The sequence below is a fragment of the Mauremys reevesii genome, linkage group 7 (assembly GCF_016161935.1).
Source record: "Mauremys reevesii isolate NIE-2019 linkage group 7, ASM1616193v1, whole genome shotgun sequence".
Classification (NCBI taxonomy): Eukaryota; Metazoa; Chordata; order Testudines; family Geoemydidae; genus Mauremys; species Mauremys reevesii.
Window position 1 is genome coordinate 110,374,970 of NC_052629.1, and position 17,642 is coordinate 110,392,611.

The window sequence follows — 17,642 nt, forward strand, 5'->3', positions numbered from 1 at the left end:
ATCTGCCCTCCATGAGTTCTCAAAGATAATTGCTAATGATTCCCTAACACAAAACCAAACCCACCAACTATAGTAAACTATCTACACTTACTACAATATTTAAACTACACTACACACAAATAACAAACTACAAAAAGCACCATCGATGGAGCGGGGACAAAACAGATCTGAATGTACTGGAGCAGTTCATTTCCAGCTGGTGCAATGGTAAGAAGGAACCGAGGTGGTAGAGGATGTAGCACCCCCTTATATAGCCGTACCTTCAGAACATTAAAAAATTCCAAGGGAAGGACCAGGAAGGGGATTCTTGGAGAAGGGTCTACTGTTAGGTGCCACCTGGTGGCACAATGCCCATAAATAATAATATACAGAGCCATGCAAAGAACAATGATAACGTTAATATCTATTAATTGCATAACAATTACAACACCCCAAAATGAGTTACGCCCTAATTCCACAATTGACATCAGAAAACATATCAAGCCCCTGTGACTCGTTTTGTCTCATAATATTTTTGCAAGAGGTGGGGCAGAGGCAATCCTCCATAAATACCCTTTTAAATCCATTCTCATTAGCCTACACACTTCCTTCCAAGAGAATAGATCTGGACAGAGCTCCCTGGGGTGCCCGCCAATACCACTCCTAGGTTGGTCCGAAGCGGTGACTTCAGTGCAATACAAAGCTCTTGACCTCCCTGAGGACTGAGGTCAGGGCCCAAACTCTGAACCCCACATGGCAGCATGTTACTTTGCTTACAGACACCTGAACAAAGAGCATAAATAGAAGACAAATATAACAATATTGCCTGTCACGCCACTCTCCTACTGGCAGACAGTATTGTTCTAGATGTGATTTGAGGAGTACTAGTGCTGAACTTACATGTTAAAGAGTCAGTCAGTGCCTCAAGCACTGAAGTGATGGCTGAACATAGAAACTGATATGTGAAACAGGCAGGCTATATAAATAACTAAAACCAACCAACCTTGGGGTATAGCTTTTACTAAAAATTCTGTCTAATTGTGTTGTTCAGAAATAAGCTTGCTTTAGAGAGATTATTAACGCAACTCAGTTTTAATAAAATTGTGTCACAGGGGCCAAATATTAAAATACAGCGCTCCAGGAATGCAAAGCTTTCTTGGCTGTTCACATGAAGTGTTATAAAGGGCTTTGACAAAAGACACCTTGCTGCATTTTCTTCTTAGCTATACAATCTTCTTCAGCATGGAGAAGACACACTTATTTTCCTGCTTTTTTACACTTCGACTGCTCCTCAACCCACTCCCCACCCACCCACATTTCACAATAGGTATTTTTAAAATTTGCCATAAGCACAGACCAAACTAATGCATATATATGAATAGGGGAGAGAGACTGTTCAGAGACAAACTGCATGTGATAAAATGGAGTGATTCTAATTAGTTTTAATTAGAGATCTGCACTGAATTTTCCATGAATTATTTAAATTTTCTCAGTTTGAAAGATACCCAGAAAGTGTTTTTAAAAAGCCTTTTCTTCTATATTCACTCTCCCCCCATTCAACATAAATTGCATATATGTGATCAAAAGCAGAGATATTTTTAAATGGTTTGTTATGTAATGCTAGACATTTTCAGACAGGGTTTGCAGGGCTGTGTGGCACTATGATTAATGAGATGCAAAGCTGAATAATTTAGTTTAGCAAAATGTACATCGGTTTCTAGTCTAAAAATCAGAAAATAAGTATCTGATGAGGCTGTGCTGGAGTAGATACAATCAAATCTCAATATAAAATGGCTACAATAGCCCAGTGCCTGGTGCACAGAAGTGGTAGCAAACCCAGAATCTTGTTCACTGGATCCAAATTAAAAGTGGTTTTCTAGCCAACAGATCTTCACAGAGTTTATAACTAGAAGATCATGTGGGAACAAAAATGGCTGTTTAGTGAATAAGAACTCCCATTAAAGTACATAAATTTAAAAGTGAAGCCTTAAAATAAGCACTGGCAAGTACTTATGTATGAGAACAGCATACCATCCAACTGATTCTTATGACAGTGCACTCTGCTTCCTAGACATAAAACCACATCCTGAACAGGATCATAAATGGAGTATGCAGTGAACTAAAGCTACACATTAAGGATGGGATTTCCAGAACCACAAGTCCCCTAGAGGTTCAAGAGGAAGCGTGCTTTTAAGTAACTGAGGTGACTTTGAAAATCCCATTCTTAAGCCCTGATTTCAAAACTGCACCAAAATTTAGGCGTGCAAGTTATGTGCAGGCAGAACTCAGGTGGCTATGTAAGTGCACTGGCAAATTGTGTGTACATGTTTGATTCACATATGAAATGGCAGGATGGGTTACAGTTACTCCTACACAGAGGGCCAGCACAAGTATCACTTATTGTTCCGGCACAAGTCCGCGAGCACCATCCTTTCTGCAGGCATTTTTTCCCCATGACTGAGTTATGCAGTCATCGTCACAGACAAAACAACTGTGCATTCTTCCACTAAACTTTGTACTTTGCACAAAGCTCAGACTAGTTCACTTTCTATATAGGTTTTTCTTTACTGCACTCATCACCCTGGTATCCGAGCATCTTCCAGGAGTGGATTAAGCAACATGATTACACATCTGTCATGTTTGTTCTCTCATCCTCTCCCCTGAACAGGCAGTGTACTGTCTTCTTTTGGTAGAGTGCATGTATTAAATATATCAAATTGCTATATGTATGCTAGAGAATGATATGTAAGGATATATACTTGGAACAGAAAGTGGTGAAGATTTTGATGGTCTTTAGTTCATTTCACAATCTCCCACACAGAAGAACATTACTCTTATTGCTGAGAGTATAATAATAGTATATTTGGAATGGGCAATATATTTGCCTATATTTTAAGTACTCTGATTATTCAGGTTTCTGGGGTGAATACTCTGAAGAACAGCATCTAAACTTCAGATTGGTATAGAAATAGCCAAACTATGCTAATAGCCAACACAGTTAGCTTCAGTAGCAACCAGCACATGCAGATCATCAGAAGCAGATCAGGAAAGTTTGCATAATCTCTTTGGACTCACAAGTATCAAACAACATGCACTTAAATTAAATGCACTGTATGTCTCAGTGCCACATGCTCAACGCATCTAGATACCTTAAGTACCATTTTAAATGAGGATGCATGTCCACCATTTGTTGACTGGGTTTATAACATAAAGGTCTGACTGGACTCCAAACGGCTACTCCAAGTTCATGTAGCTGCTGTGGCCAGGTTGGCTTTTTAATCATTTACTGATGGTTGCAACAATTCTTTCTAGATGTCTGTAGATTTCTGGGTGATGTTTAAGGTATTGGTTTTGACGTACAAAGCACCCAATGACTTAAGACACTATCTATATGATAGAGACACTCTTTGCATATATACTATGGTCAAGATCAGCTAAGGTGCTGGATCTGAGGCTCCATGGTATACATAGCTGCATATTTCCTGTGAGGGCCCCGTGGAATTAATTCCCCACCATGATCTGAAATAGTCTGAAGCTGATGAGATTCAGGGCATATGGTAAATTTATTTTATCCCTCATCTGCATATGAAAGTGGAAGGGGAGGGGACTACAAGGATGGGGAATATTATAACTTACCTGTATCGCTGCACTTCAGTTATGTTTGGCCATTAATATTGTGGTGGTTTTGGTTAGGTCAGGGACACCTATGGACTATATGGAGTAGCGCTCTTGGTTACATGGGTGTGTATATCTAAACAAATACATACAATAAATTAACTGAGTTGATATAACGTTACATCTGCAGCAGAATATGCAATTGTAGCCCCTGTTGCCACTCTACAGAATGTTTTTATTGCTCCCTTACAGCCAAATCTGTAGACCATTGGTCAATAAGCTTTGTATCAGATCTTTATTCTTTACTAGTCTGCTTAGAAGTCTTGAGACTCCTGGTGGAGCAGCCTCAGTAAAACTACTCAACTGCTTACACTGATGGTGACTTGTGATAAACCAGTTTGATAGGACTGCATAAAGGTTTAAGCAAGGAGAAGGAAAAAGCAGTAGTCTTAGTCGTGCACAATGTGCATCCAACAGGTATAACGTGAGCACGGGCAGACAGAAAATAATCTAAATGTCAAAATATTCCTTGATGTCATCATTTTTTAAAATGAAAGTGAAGTGTAAGCTCTGCAGGTTTACATGACTAAGTTTATGTAAAAATAGATTGATATATAATACCTAGGCTACTCTGACACATAGGTATAGCTATTCCTAACTATTAGACTAAGATATGACACTGGTTTGAAGTACATGATGCCCTCAGAAGAAAAGCTAATATCTCCTAGAAAACACCTGCACAAGACAACTGACAGTTGAGTTTAACAGACTGCAAAAGCAGAGTCAATCATTTATAGCAACAGGCTAGAGGCAGTGCTTACCTGCAGAAATAAACCAGGTGGCTTAAAGATGTTGCCACCCTCTTTTCGGAGAAAGTCAACGGTGCAGATATATACACTTTGCACACATTTCCAGGTTTTTTTTTTTAAAAAAGGCACCTTACAATAAATCAGTTGGGAAGAAAGGTATCTCGGGCCTACAAATATGAAAGGGTAACCAGTAAATATTGCATGTCTTCTGAAACCAACACAATAATCCATGTGACAAAAGGCCTCCACAAAGACCCTTCTTACATTGTCCAAGAAGGATTACAATAAATCTGTCTAAAGTTTCCAGTGAGAAGGAGTTCACTTGGCACCTTTTGCATTCTCATTTGTATTCAGTGTCTCAAGAGGAGATTAATCTTGAGCCATTCTCTGTTTGCATTATTATCTTTGTCACACAAATGAGAGTGCTGTCCTACTTTAGCTTTTTTTTTTTTTCCATACATTAGGAATGGGTGGGGATGTGTGCAAATACATTTCTCAACCCCTCAAATTTAATCACTTGGATTTTTATTCATGGAAAGGAACCTTTTGAAAAAACGATCCTTTCCCTGGTTGAGTCTGAGCCCCAAGGGAATGGGGTTAAACTGCATTGGTGTCCCTGAAAGTCCTTATAATGGTACACAGACTATGTTATAATACACTTATTGCCTAAGGGCCTGGCCTCGAAATGGGTATGTTGTAGCATAAATGTTTTTAAAAAGCAATGCAGAGTGGCATCAGCAGCATTAGGAAGACAATCAAAAAAAGGTAAAAATGATACTGATGTGTCCAGGAAAACAAACAGGGTCTGCGGAGGGGAAAAGAAAGGAAGAGGCAGAGAGAGATAGAGAAATGGAGGATGGAGGGAGTGTCCCTAATGGTACGTGTACATTGCAGCTCGGAGCGTGCTTCCCAGCTAGACAGATACACGCTAGCTCCCTTCAAGCTAATGCTCTAGCAGTGTAGCTGTAGGTAGTTCAGGCAACTGCTTGGGCTAGCAACCGGAGTACAAACCGCTCCGAACCCCTGTTTATGTATTGAGGGAGCTAGCCCAAGTTACTGCCCATGCTGTTTTTTAAGAGAGCTAGTGCGAACGGAACTAGACCATGTCTGTCTACTCAGACTGAGTGGGTGGCATGCACCCAACTACAGTGCAAACATATCCCAAGAGTGAGTTTGAGCAGGCATGGAGAAAAAAACAGATTGAAATATTTAGCTAGATCTGAGTACTTAGGAAGGCAGGCTGGGATAGGGGCCCATCTTGAGGTTAGTAACCCAATACAGCAAAGCACTTAAGCACATATTTATAGTTAGGGCCATGCCTCAATGTTTTCCTGAATCAGAATAGGCTTGGAAAGAGGCCATAGGGAATATACGCCCAGGCAAAGAGAAAAAGATATCTTGTGCTGGGAGCCAAGACTGAGCAGGAACCTTCATAAGTTTCTTCTGTTCTATAAAACAGAACCAATATGTGCCAGTGCCTTATCTGCAGATCTTGTCATAGCCAGAAAACAGAGACAAATAGTACCAGCAAAAGGATAAGAAGGTGCTCATTCTAGGACTGCGCACAGAAATACTGGGAAAGCAGGAATAGGACCCTTTGGACTCCGAAGGTAAAGAAATTTACCAGAACACAAGGGCTTTCCTTTTTCAGCAAATGGTAAAGTATTCATAATTTCAAAACTGTTGACCAGTTCTCAGCTGATGTAAACTGGCATGGCTCTATTGAAATCCATGGTACTAAGCTAACTTACATCAGCTGAGAGGAGCTGGTTGTCTTCTTTATTTAAATCAACACTAGTTCAATGATATAAATCGGACTGAAAAAAGGGAAAAAAGTGAGTGTTAGTAAATACGTGATCTCTTAGTATGTAATCTATATCCTAATTATAATAACTTAATAAGAATACTAATAATACATGCAATCATTGTGGGCATAATCCTGCTCCCTTTGCAGTTTGTGTCAAAATTTCCATAAACCTGAATGGGAGCAGGATCAGGCCCAACTGGCATATCAAGTAATTATATTAAATATCTGTTGAAGATACTGATTAAATGCCAGAGTAAGGAATGACAAGAACAAAGTATTGTTCAGACATTGAGTATCTGGAAGATGGTTGGGGAGGCAAATGGAAAGTATAACATTAATATAGGCATATTTTACCTAACAGATTTAGGGCAAGAAAAACCAAAGAGGGATCAGATAAAAAAAATCAAAATCTTGTATTAAATGTAAATGGTACAGTGATTTATGGGCATAGAAAAGTGATAATCCGAGGCAGTTCATTTGGAAGGATAAATAAACTTAAGTAATATGAAAATTAAGGGTACATGGCATTCCAGGCTGCAGGAGCTTCTCTTGTAATGGATTATCATTAGATGCACAAAGGCAAATGAAGCTGACAGAGGATAGATACAGTAAGCGATAAGTAGAAAATTATCTTTACTGATTGGTGAGAAAGCATGGCTTCTCACATTTACTGAAATACTGTACTGTAAAGGATACCTAGAATCACAAGCCTTTCCGTTCTGTTACAAAGAGTATCAATCACACAGAATGTTACTATAACAGTATTAGATGCTACTGAAATCCCACCTAGATTATGAAGGGCCTAACTTTTAAAAGTGCTGAGCACCACAGCCTGGCTGTCATTCAAGATCCAAGGCGAGTGGCCAGCACCTCCAATTGTTGGCAACTGCCAAGTACTGAGCACTTCTGAAAATCTGGCCACAAGTGTCACAAAGGGAGCTTTTGGTTGCTGAGCATTTTTATGGGTGCTCAGTGCTTGAAAATCTGACTGAGTTCGACAATCTGGCCTCATTTGTTCAGATTTAGTCACTGGCTCATGGAAAGGATAAGATACAATGTCCAGGATAAAGCAGGCACCTAGGATGATCACATAGGCTTTAAAGCTTATTTTTTAGAGGTTGCAATTGTTCTCAGCAGAGAAAGCAAACTGCATAGCAACGAAGTAAAGGCGTTCCTAATTATTAAGAGGAATGAGAGGAACTAGGAAAAGCCATTTAAAACATGACACTTTGGGTAAAACATGGAATTCAGGCCATTTTACTAAGAGCAGTAAATTTTAAGGCTCCAGTCCAGCAAACCACATAAGCATGTGAGTAGTCCTGTTGAAGTCAATAGGATTTCTCATGTACTTAAAATTAAGCACATCCTAAATTCTTTTTTAGATCTGGACCTACGTGTATTACAAGATAAGGGTTTAAAATGCCAGATCCGTGGCTAGGGCTCCAAGGCTCTATGATAATACAGATAAATACTAAGTTGTTTCAGCAGCTCTACAACAGGTTTAAAAGATGGCCAGATAATGGCGTGTGCGTGCACATGGCAAGAATACATGAGGACCAGTGACTGTGTCAGAGATACAAAGGAAGGCTCATGTGTAGTGGTCCACTTGCCTTAGATGCTGCCTACTGCCTGGAGAGGGAGTGCCAGGCACTCCTCTGGGCTTGCCATCCCCTGTTGACACCATCCCTACCCTGCAGTGGTCTTTCCCCTTCTGTGATTCAGACCTGGTGGCTGGGCCACAAGTTGTGGCCACCCCTTCCAAGGTACATGAAGAGTCTTCCTCTGGCTAGCAAAAGGCTTCAGGCCGCCCCAGGCAAAGTCCCAGAGTCAGGACTCCCTGGGATATGAATTTTCTTAGCCCTGGGTCTCTGGTACCAGTGACAGGCTTTTTGCCTCCAGCCCTATAAAGGGGTAGAGAATAGAACCCAAGCCACCGCCTCTCCTCCAGGGTCCGATCCGGGCCCTAAAAGTTAGGGGCCACGAGGTCCTGCACCCTGCAGTGCTATGCAGCTGCATCCCTCGATCATTTCCTACCTACCTCCCCCCACAAGTCAGGACAGCAAAGACATGTCAACAAAATCAGGGAATAAGCCTCCATCCTTGCAAATGTCCAGAGTCCCTTTTCCTCAGCAGGTGAGGCAGACCACCAATCATTAGGGGCCCAGGGATGCTGAGCTCCCCACAGTGCTTCTCTTGCAGAGCATAGGTCTGCTAAACTCCACTGGCTGCCTGTAAGAGAGCTACTCTGTTCCCCTTTAAAGCGCCTCCTCCAGCCTGTGCATGATTGCAGATCCTTAACCCTTTCCACTCCAATGTGGGGTTTGTACAACCATCACAGGTTGCTTTAGGGGTGATGCAAATTGAGGTTTAAGAAGTCAGAGATGGAACACATCTGAAAAAAGAGGTCAATAGGAAGCTATAATAAAGAGGAATAAAAGTTTGGGGTAGGGAAGCTATGTCCTCCAACGAGTTTATTCATTCATCAACGATGTGTGCTTTAGTGTTAGCTCATGAAGACTTGTATTGTTTTCTTTCATTCAGAAATATTAAAGTCTCACATCCTATAGAAAAAAGAGGAATCCAGAGAGGAAGCATTTAACAGCCAAATAAGCTATTGCTATAGATTTCATAGGAAATTGCAATATTTTGCAGTGTACTAGCCACCACTTTCTTTGCCACTATATTGTTCTATCTGCTCTACTAAAAATAGTTTAGAAATTACTGAAATTTACAGTGCTACTACCAACAGCTGTTGTGAAAACAATGGTTTTTAAAATATGATATAGGCTCCTAACAGACATCAAGTTAGCAGCTGCTTTTTATTATAGCATATTCTGATTTTTCCTACCAATGTACAAATTACTTTCCAAACTAACACTAAATATTTTCCTAATATACCACTAAACATTAATTTTATAAGATTAGCTGAATAATTGCTTTAAAATATGCAATTAAATTTTCATAATATATTCATGGCTTCATTAACATAATATTTTTGAAACATAACAATTTTCCAGTGAGAAATTACTCGAGTAATCTTCCATGGGTATGAGAGGCTTGTTTACAGTTTATACTTTCTATTTATTGTATTAAAAAAAAATCCAGCCAGAGCTGAGAGATGAACTTGCAGTGAATAATTTATTAATTTAGCTTATTTTCATGATCACATATATACTTGTAGTACTAAATATTCTCTAGTTTTCTAGATTCAAATTTGTCTGTGCTGATGAACTAAGTCACTATCCTAACCCCCTGCTTAGTGACCACACCATTGAAACAATGATTTACTAAAACATTCTCTTCCACAAACACAGACCTTTAAAATAGATTAAAGCTCTTTTACCCACAGGCTCTGTATTAAACCCACATTTCTTTTTCTGCACCACCCCTTCCTCCCTGCACACGCTCCCAAGCTTCCCCTCTCGAGAGCCTTTTTTAGTCTTTGGTCTCTATAGGTTTTTTCATCCCAGCGCTCTTTTTCTTCGTCTAATGCTGTACATTGAACAGTGCAATGTTCCTACAGAGAGGGCACAACTTTCCCACAGGTCCCCTTTTTAATTAAATTGGGAACCTGTGGGGAATGTACGCCCACTCCCTAGGAGTCCTGTATCAGCTATTGGCACCGTGTCTGATCATTCATTTTCTGCAGTTAGTTTCTCTCATCCTGGTGCTTTTCCTTTCTCCTAATTCCTGCTCATGCTGTTGAGTTTATCTGGTATTTGTTGCTATCATGTCTGATGTGCAGTGCTGCCCCCACTCCACCACCCTTTTTATTTGACTGCATTTTTCTCTCTGGTTATGTTTTTCGATTTGATTTTTTAGTAGATTTAATGTCCCTTCAGAGATGCCACAGCCGGTTTATGACTTTCCTCTCCTGCTCATTTACTCACGTTAGAGATTGTACATTTCTCTCCTTTCTTCATTATGTTTCTTTTTGTTTTCCAGCACTAAGCTTTTAAAGGCCCCAGAGAAGGATTTTTTAAGGCACCTAAGGGAAGTGAGCTGCCCAACTCCCATCTACATTCAACACAAGCTGGGCATCTAACTCCCTTAGGCATTCTTGAAAATTATTTTTCATGTGCCCAAGTCCTTTTCTATGCAGCTAGACATATGGCCTGATATTCAAAAGTAGTGAACAGATTCTTGTGTTGAAGTCAGTGGGGGCTGCTAGGTGATCAGCAATTTTTAAAATTAATCCACTTTATAGTTACCTAAGTAAGGGCTTAGAAACCAAAAGGTCCTGTCCTTATTTTTCCATTCTGTCTCAAAGAACTGAAAAAGATTACTATGATTTTGTGATTGAAGCGTAGAACTCAGTTGGGTGATTTTCTGAATTGGGTATGGCAGGTAGGTCAAGATTCCAGCTCTCCTTGCATGGCCATGCAGTGTGCAGATGGGAGGGGGTAAAAAGACATCCTCTGCCTAGTGTAAGGGGAGGCAGAGAATTTAAGCAAAGTGCAGGTCTGAACCTCCACATCTTTTAAAGTTCACTCATCTTTATTAAGCCTTGTCATTATACAGTTTGACTCAGACAATGATGGTGAAACCCTTGGGGTGGACAGCAGCTCATCTGTCCTTCCACATCATCACTGATGTCTATAGGTTTGACAGCCTCTAATTATTTTATTTAGTAAATATGAAGCTGTATTGTCAGAGAGACTGGCAGACATTTTAGAAAAGAAAAACTATAATTGGATAGTCTTGCTGAAAGAAACAGGTCCTTATGCTTCCTGAAGGCAAAACATATCATCCACAAGAGGAACTCTAATGATATCACTTGAGCTAGTCAGTAAAGGGTAAGAATTCTCAGCAAAAAAATTCATATTATATTTATTTATTTAATAAATTAATAAAATATTTGGGGGCTTTCTCCCAACATTTTCATGGAAATTTTCCAGTTTCCCAGCCAGCAAACAAAGAAATTTTGGCTTTTGAAAATTGATTTTGGTTTAATTAAATAAACAGAACATTTTTTAACAATATGAAAATCTTCCACACAAAAAACTGGTTTTGAGAAAATGCCCTTTTTTCTTCTTTAAATGTCAACCAGCTCTAGACATCACAAAACAGAGAGTAAACTACAAACATGATCATCACCACACACTGGAACCTATGATCACTGCAATTATACCAACTGTGCCAGTTGCTGTCAACTTTCTATGCTATGCAATACACAAACCTCACAGTTGCTGCCTATGGTAGGTCAAGGTTTACCATAGCATATTGAATCTTGTTTTGAAACATTCACCATGCCTGCAACTGTACAACAATGCACTCATGCCAAACAAGACTAGAGGCAGAGTGTGTGCACACCTGCATAAACACTACACTAGATTCATTTTACAATGGACAGTGTTTCATTCTGAAATATACCGGCCTCAGACATTAGTAGTAAGCTACAAAAAAAAGATTTTTTTTTACATTTACACCACAGCCAAGATATAGATTTGGGTTATTCCCCAACATCCTTATTCTCATTGGCAGTTGAGAATTTCTTGCAAGTTGACATCTTCCTACACTTTATGTGCTTTGCACACCATCTGACATGCTATTAAATAGTTTTCTTTACCATATTATGAAACAGATTTAAAAAGTCCATACCTTCCAGGTAAAGTCCTATACAATTCTTGGGGATCTACTGAAGAAACACAACTGGTTTGAATGGTGGTAGACAAAGAGCCACGAACACAGATAGTGAGATGTACAAAAGCAAAGGACCAGCTGCAAAAGATTATACATTCTTTGCAGAAAGTCACACTCATACCAGTATAATCCAGGATGGATTCCACACACAAAAAAAGCCTTTAAAATTTAAAGGTGAGTTTTCAGTAAGAACTGTACATGTGTCTATGCACATGTCTAACTGTGCCATAACATTCATATTGTCCACACTTAAACCCCAGAACATGTGTCTGAAGGCAAGTGGAGGGAGAGTAAGCCAGCACACCCGAGGGTATGGATATGTACATGCCTCATCTGTGCCTCAGCCCATACCCGTGCAGTATGGACAGAGGGAAGAGGCATGTACCAACTCTTGAGTTTCAATAGTACTTTACCCTCATTCCCACAATGCACTGAATGGTTTTCTCCCTGTCCCTTACCCAATCTAGGCTAGCCACTCAGAACAGCTTTCTGCTGCACTCTTTACAGATCATTACAAGTGAACATGGATGCTGCTCCAAGAGCTGACCACACCTGGGTACTGATCAACGTGTGGTTAGAGTACACCAGCCTCCATGACTACCCCATGTCCACACTGCAAACTGCTCCCCCCAGTCTCGGCACATGTCTGGTAATACCATACAGAGAAATTATATAACTTTACATGCCACACATTTTACAAGGACAATACTCATCAGCACATTGTTCGTTTTCAAATGATACCTCACAAAGCATATTTTGTACAAAAAAGTTATCATACTCCTGTAAAAGGGGTGAACATAGGGGATACAGACTGCCACAGAAGGGTTCCAGCACCAAGCAGAATCATCAGGAAACCCAGTGAATATGAGGTGTCTCTCTCTGTCTTTCCCTGTCCATTTCACTATGTTAGCTAGGCATAGGGCCAAGATTTTCAGGTAAAGCTGGGTTGGATGAGTGCGAGAGGCTCATGAGTCAGATCTTTTGCATGAAACTTCCCTGTGCTATCTGAGAATGTAGTCAATTTCCAATGGAAATTGCCTCCCAATCTTATAAGCACATACCAGCAACTTTCTGTTGCAACAAAACCCCCAGCTGGTTCTTCAAGTTCACCAGTATTGCAAATCTGTTTATTCACCTTCATAGCTAACCAAACCCATCCAGTCAGCAATATGTAGAAGGATGACCATTAGTAGAAACCTGTTGCTGGCATAGATTCCAGTCCTGCAGAGGAGATCTGGCAAAGCCACATCTTTTTCCATTCTGGTACTTTTAAAAATGCCATGTTCTCCAAATGTTGGCCAGACTTAAGAAAAGAAATTGTAAACTGGTAACACAGCCTATGGAAGAAATTACCCCACCTCCCCTCACTCCCATTGAGACATTATGGACATTGTAAACTGTTAAAAACACTAATGCACTTTTCTTACCATTATTAGCCCTTGCTCCTTCCTCAAGGGCTGCAAAAGTTGTTTGAGATGCAAGGATAGTGAGGCAGCCACATTCCTGGAATGATCAAGAGTATCAAAATTGTGGTCTTCTAATGCAAAATTATTTTATGTAGGTGAGATTTCTCAGCTTCTTCCAAATATCAAAAATATAATGTTCCTTTGCTCTTTGAATTGGCATGACCTAAGGCTCCCAAGAACAAAACCATGCCATCAAGAGGGCAGGAGCAGCACTCCAGAGACATCAGAAGCAGACAGAAAAGGCTCCTTGAGGAGCAGCTCATAGGGATGGGCAGAAGAAACCAAGGGCTATTTGTATTCTTCGGGGTATGGAAGGAGCTGTCTCTTCAGCAGGAGGATACATGTATAAATCAACACATGGACACTTAGACACAACATAGGGAATGGGAACATTCATTCAATTAGTGGCCAAAAGAGTGCAGTGTGGCCCTAAAACCAGATCCATCAGTCACCATCTCCTCCTCCCCCAGCTGCTATCCAGGGTGCTGCAAACCTGGAGGATCCTATTGAAAATGACACTCCCCTGACCAGCCAGAAGGAGAATGCAGAGCCTGCAGGAATATCAGACCACCACAATATACTGCTCCCCCAAAACCACTCACAGGAGATGCTCAGTGAGAATCGGGGATGTCTTTGTCCATGGTCATTCAACCCTTCTGGATGACAAGAGGAAAGAGATGAGTGCAAAAACATTAAACTATGGGCAGTGTTCTCGATTGTGAACCGTTACTTCCATAACAATATGTTGTAGTTCTGATATCAAAATATTTCTATTAAACATTCCGCTTCATACTTTTAATAAATGTAATGCTTTGTTTCATTGTGTGGGGGTCCTCCTTCCTAATGATGAACTGAAGGGGTTTTTTGGGTTCTTGAATAGGCCTCAAGCTTCCTACCTCGCATAACAGAATGATGTTTAAAATCACATTCCATCAAGTATACTCGAATATTTTTGAGTCTCACCCACAAAGTCATTCAGATATATGGGAGAGATGGGGAAAGTATAGTGTAAAATGTTTTTAAAAAGCACTACTATTTTTCTACGTAGCAGATGCCTCACACACACAAAAGAGGTCAATCAATGTTTTAAAGGGCTTTATTACACTTGTGGAAAATCAAAATCCAAGAACAGCAAAGAAAGGGGAGCATACCAGCAACATCAGTGTCATTCAGTACATGCCTTTCCTCGCAACCTGAAGAGGTTTCAGCCTTATGGTTAGTGCTCTCTAAGACTAGTAATTGCACTTAGCACAGCTGACAATAAAAAGTCAAAAAACACAATGGTGCACTCTTTCCCACCCAAAGAAAGCTGTCATAAGCTCATTAAAAGAGTGCTCACAATAACAGAGCTGAAGAAGTGTGAATAGTGAAGACAAAAGCATTGCGAACAACAACTTGGCTGCTACCCTCCATGGCACAAATCAACCCCAACATAATAGGGCACCTTCATTGGGTTGTTATAATTGTTTTTCATGTGCGTAATGTCACATGCAAGAAGGGCTAATGATCTTCGGCTACAAAGGAACAAAAGCTTCACAAAGCAACGTAGCCCCACAGATAGTACCAATGTTTGCTCATGTGCATTTCCAGCAGCTGTACAGGATGTGAAGGTGTCCCTCAGCACAGGCAGATGTCATCCTCTACCACCCTGCTGTGCCAAGATGTGTGCACATATGGCATCCCTTGCCTGCTGGGATTCAGGACCCGTGTGCCTGTGAGTGGGATCTGACTGCCTTCACAGAGTTTGTAGACCTGACTTGTCCTGAGCCCACTTCGGATGGAAGCACTCCCCTTATCCTTCACTAATGTTCTGCAGTATGCAGCAGGGGACATTTATATGAATGATGTTTCCCATATTGGTATCCAGATAGATGTGTAGGCAGTGCCAAAGAGCTTTCAGCCTACCAAATGCACACTCCACAACCATTGTGCAGCTATTTAACTTGTGACTGATTTCATTTTTTCAGGGTCACTGATGCTGGGGTACAGTTTCATGAGCCAAGGCAGGAGTGGGTATACCGGGTCTTCCAAAACAGTTGACACAGACATGCAGAATTGTACAGAATCGTATCACTTCTGAGGAATAAAGTCCCTTCTTCCCACTTCAGGTACAATCCTGATCTCCTCAGCATCCTGAATCTTTCAAGTGTTCCCCATATTTGTATTCAGGATTCTGCCCCTGTGGTCCATTAATCCTTGCAGAACTGAACAGTAACCTTTTTGGTTCACATATTCACTTGCCTCTTATGGCAACTACCCATAGGGGAAAAAAATCATATTGTTAAATGTTTCACAAATCTGCATACCCCAAGTGATTTGCAACAGACCAATAGCGGTCTGCTATATCCCCCTTCCACAGTACAATAGCAACCCACTTCTGAACCGGCATAGCTTCCCTGAATCAAATGTTTTACAACAGGAGGTTTCGTGCAGCCTTCTCACACAGCTCCACGAAGGTCTATTACCTCACTTGGACATTCTGAAGCCACTGCTGGTCATCCCAGCATTATCCAAAATGATGTGATCCCATACCATGCTGGTTCTCCTGCACCAGAATTGGTAGTCAATAAAAGGGCATATGAGGACAATACTGGCATTCACCATATCTGTACAGTGAGAGCTGAATGACAAGTCAGATAATGCTGCCCAGATTCCAGCCAGCATTTTGCTGCACGTGTCTCTCAATAAAGAGCAAAACCAAAACATGGCTGATCATCAGGGTGATGTGATCAGGAACTGCCATTGGCAAAATGTGTGAAGGCAGGGGACGATGCCAACACCACACAGCTAAGCACGGGTCCTAGTGTGTCTCCCTGCGACACAGAAACCTGGGCTACTGCCCCCCAAATGGTAGCTCTAATGTCGCATATTAACAGTGGCAGCATGGAAGCACACACAGTGTTATACCTACGTCCAGCACAGCACACATGGTCTCTTGGGCATGTATACGGGAAGCATTTGGGAACATTCTATGCTCCACTACTCAGGTATGTGTACAAGTGTAGATATAGCTTTAAAAAAAAAAAATCAACCTGACTCAGAACTGGAAGGACTGAAATCTTTAGGCATTTGGAATCTGATGAAGGGGTAAATTAGAATGTAGAGCAGTTCTATAAACAAAAGTTAAACATGGAAACTTGTCCATAGTTTCTGACTCCACTATGGGTGAGGGACAGCAATTTACAATCAATTGTCTTAAAATGAATGTGATGACATCATGTTATAACTGTAAATTATTGCCAGACGACTGTCTAAAACAGCATTTGATAGTGACAGTGCTACAAAATACCACTCAGATCTCTGCTTCTCTTGGAATTTCTGTATTAAGTTTAGAGCATCAGCCTGAAAACCCTTAAATCAAGTGAATAGTCTTGATTCACACAAATAGCCTCACTGGAGCCAAAGGTTTGATGGTCTGGTTGCTTAATTTGGTAGAAGGAATGAAGTGTTTGATGACAGAAACAAAGCTAGCACCCAGGAGGGCTTCTCATTTAGACAGTCAGAAAGTGAGCATTCTGTTTTTCATTTGAGTGGCTTAGCCTTGCTTCAGTTTTATGCTGCTTTCCTGTAGTTTCTCCCTCGGCATTTTACATCCTTCAAGCAATGCTGTCTCTGGCTTCTGCTGGGCTTGGGCCAAGAGACACTATTTCCTCCTTTTTCCTGCTACTTTAATTTCGTATTAACAATTTTTTAAAAAAATAATAGGAAGTGGAGGACATTGCTTAAATTTAGTGTCTTCTGTTTTCTCTTCTGTCCTCTCTGCTGTCTTTTCCTCTGTGCTTTACTGCTGTAAATTGCCTATCTTCAAATGGCTCCCTAGTTCAAATAGCACACTAAATCTAAGCTATGTGGGAATCAACTGCCAGCTCATCCATGACATAGCACATTTCAGGAAACTGATGTCTTCTAAATAAATTCCCACATAGCTAGAGCTTGCTAAAAATCTCTCCCAGTCTAATGTTTCAGATGGCGGAGAGAGAAGAAAACTGAAGGCATGAACTTAAGTCTTATCATAGGAAAGTAAATATTCTGCTTTAAGTAGGAATGTAAATGTGTGACTCAGTCATGCAGACAGTATTGTGTGGGGAAAGAGAGACCACTGTGGGAGGATCCTAGAGGCATTCTATCTGTGTGAGTCAGCCAGAGCACCTGGGGCTCCTCGGGAGCAATCACTGAAGGAAAAGCTCCACCATACTTTGGATGAGAAGGGTGCACCCTTGGCTATCCACCCACCCACCCTGGAACACCTCTGACTGGTAAAGGAGGGAGTCATAGCCCCATTGTTACATTCCATCCCACCTTAGGGGCAGCCAGGCACATCGA

At 40.8% G+C, this 17,642-nt stretch overlaps 1 protein-coding gene across 13 annotated transcripts in view; it reads right to left on the minus strand.

Annotated features, from left to right (window-relative positions):
• The window catches only part of GRM7 (glutamate metabotropic receptor 7), a 1,280,044-nt gene that overhangs the window by 743,380 nt on the left and 519,022 nt on the right, over nt 1-17,642 (minus strand). Inside the window, exon 1 of one of the 13 annotated variants that reach the window (XM_039481475.1) lies at nt 3,616-3,723. The exons of the other annotated variants lie outside the window; for them this stretch is intronic. The gene's annotated coding sequence lies outside the window, so the exon portion shown is untranslated. Of the gene's footprint in view, nt 1-3,615; nt 3,724-17,642 lie in introns of those variants that run through there. 13 annotated transcript variants of the gene reach the window in all.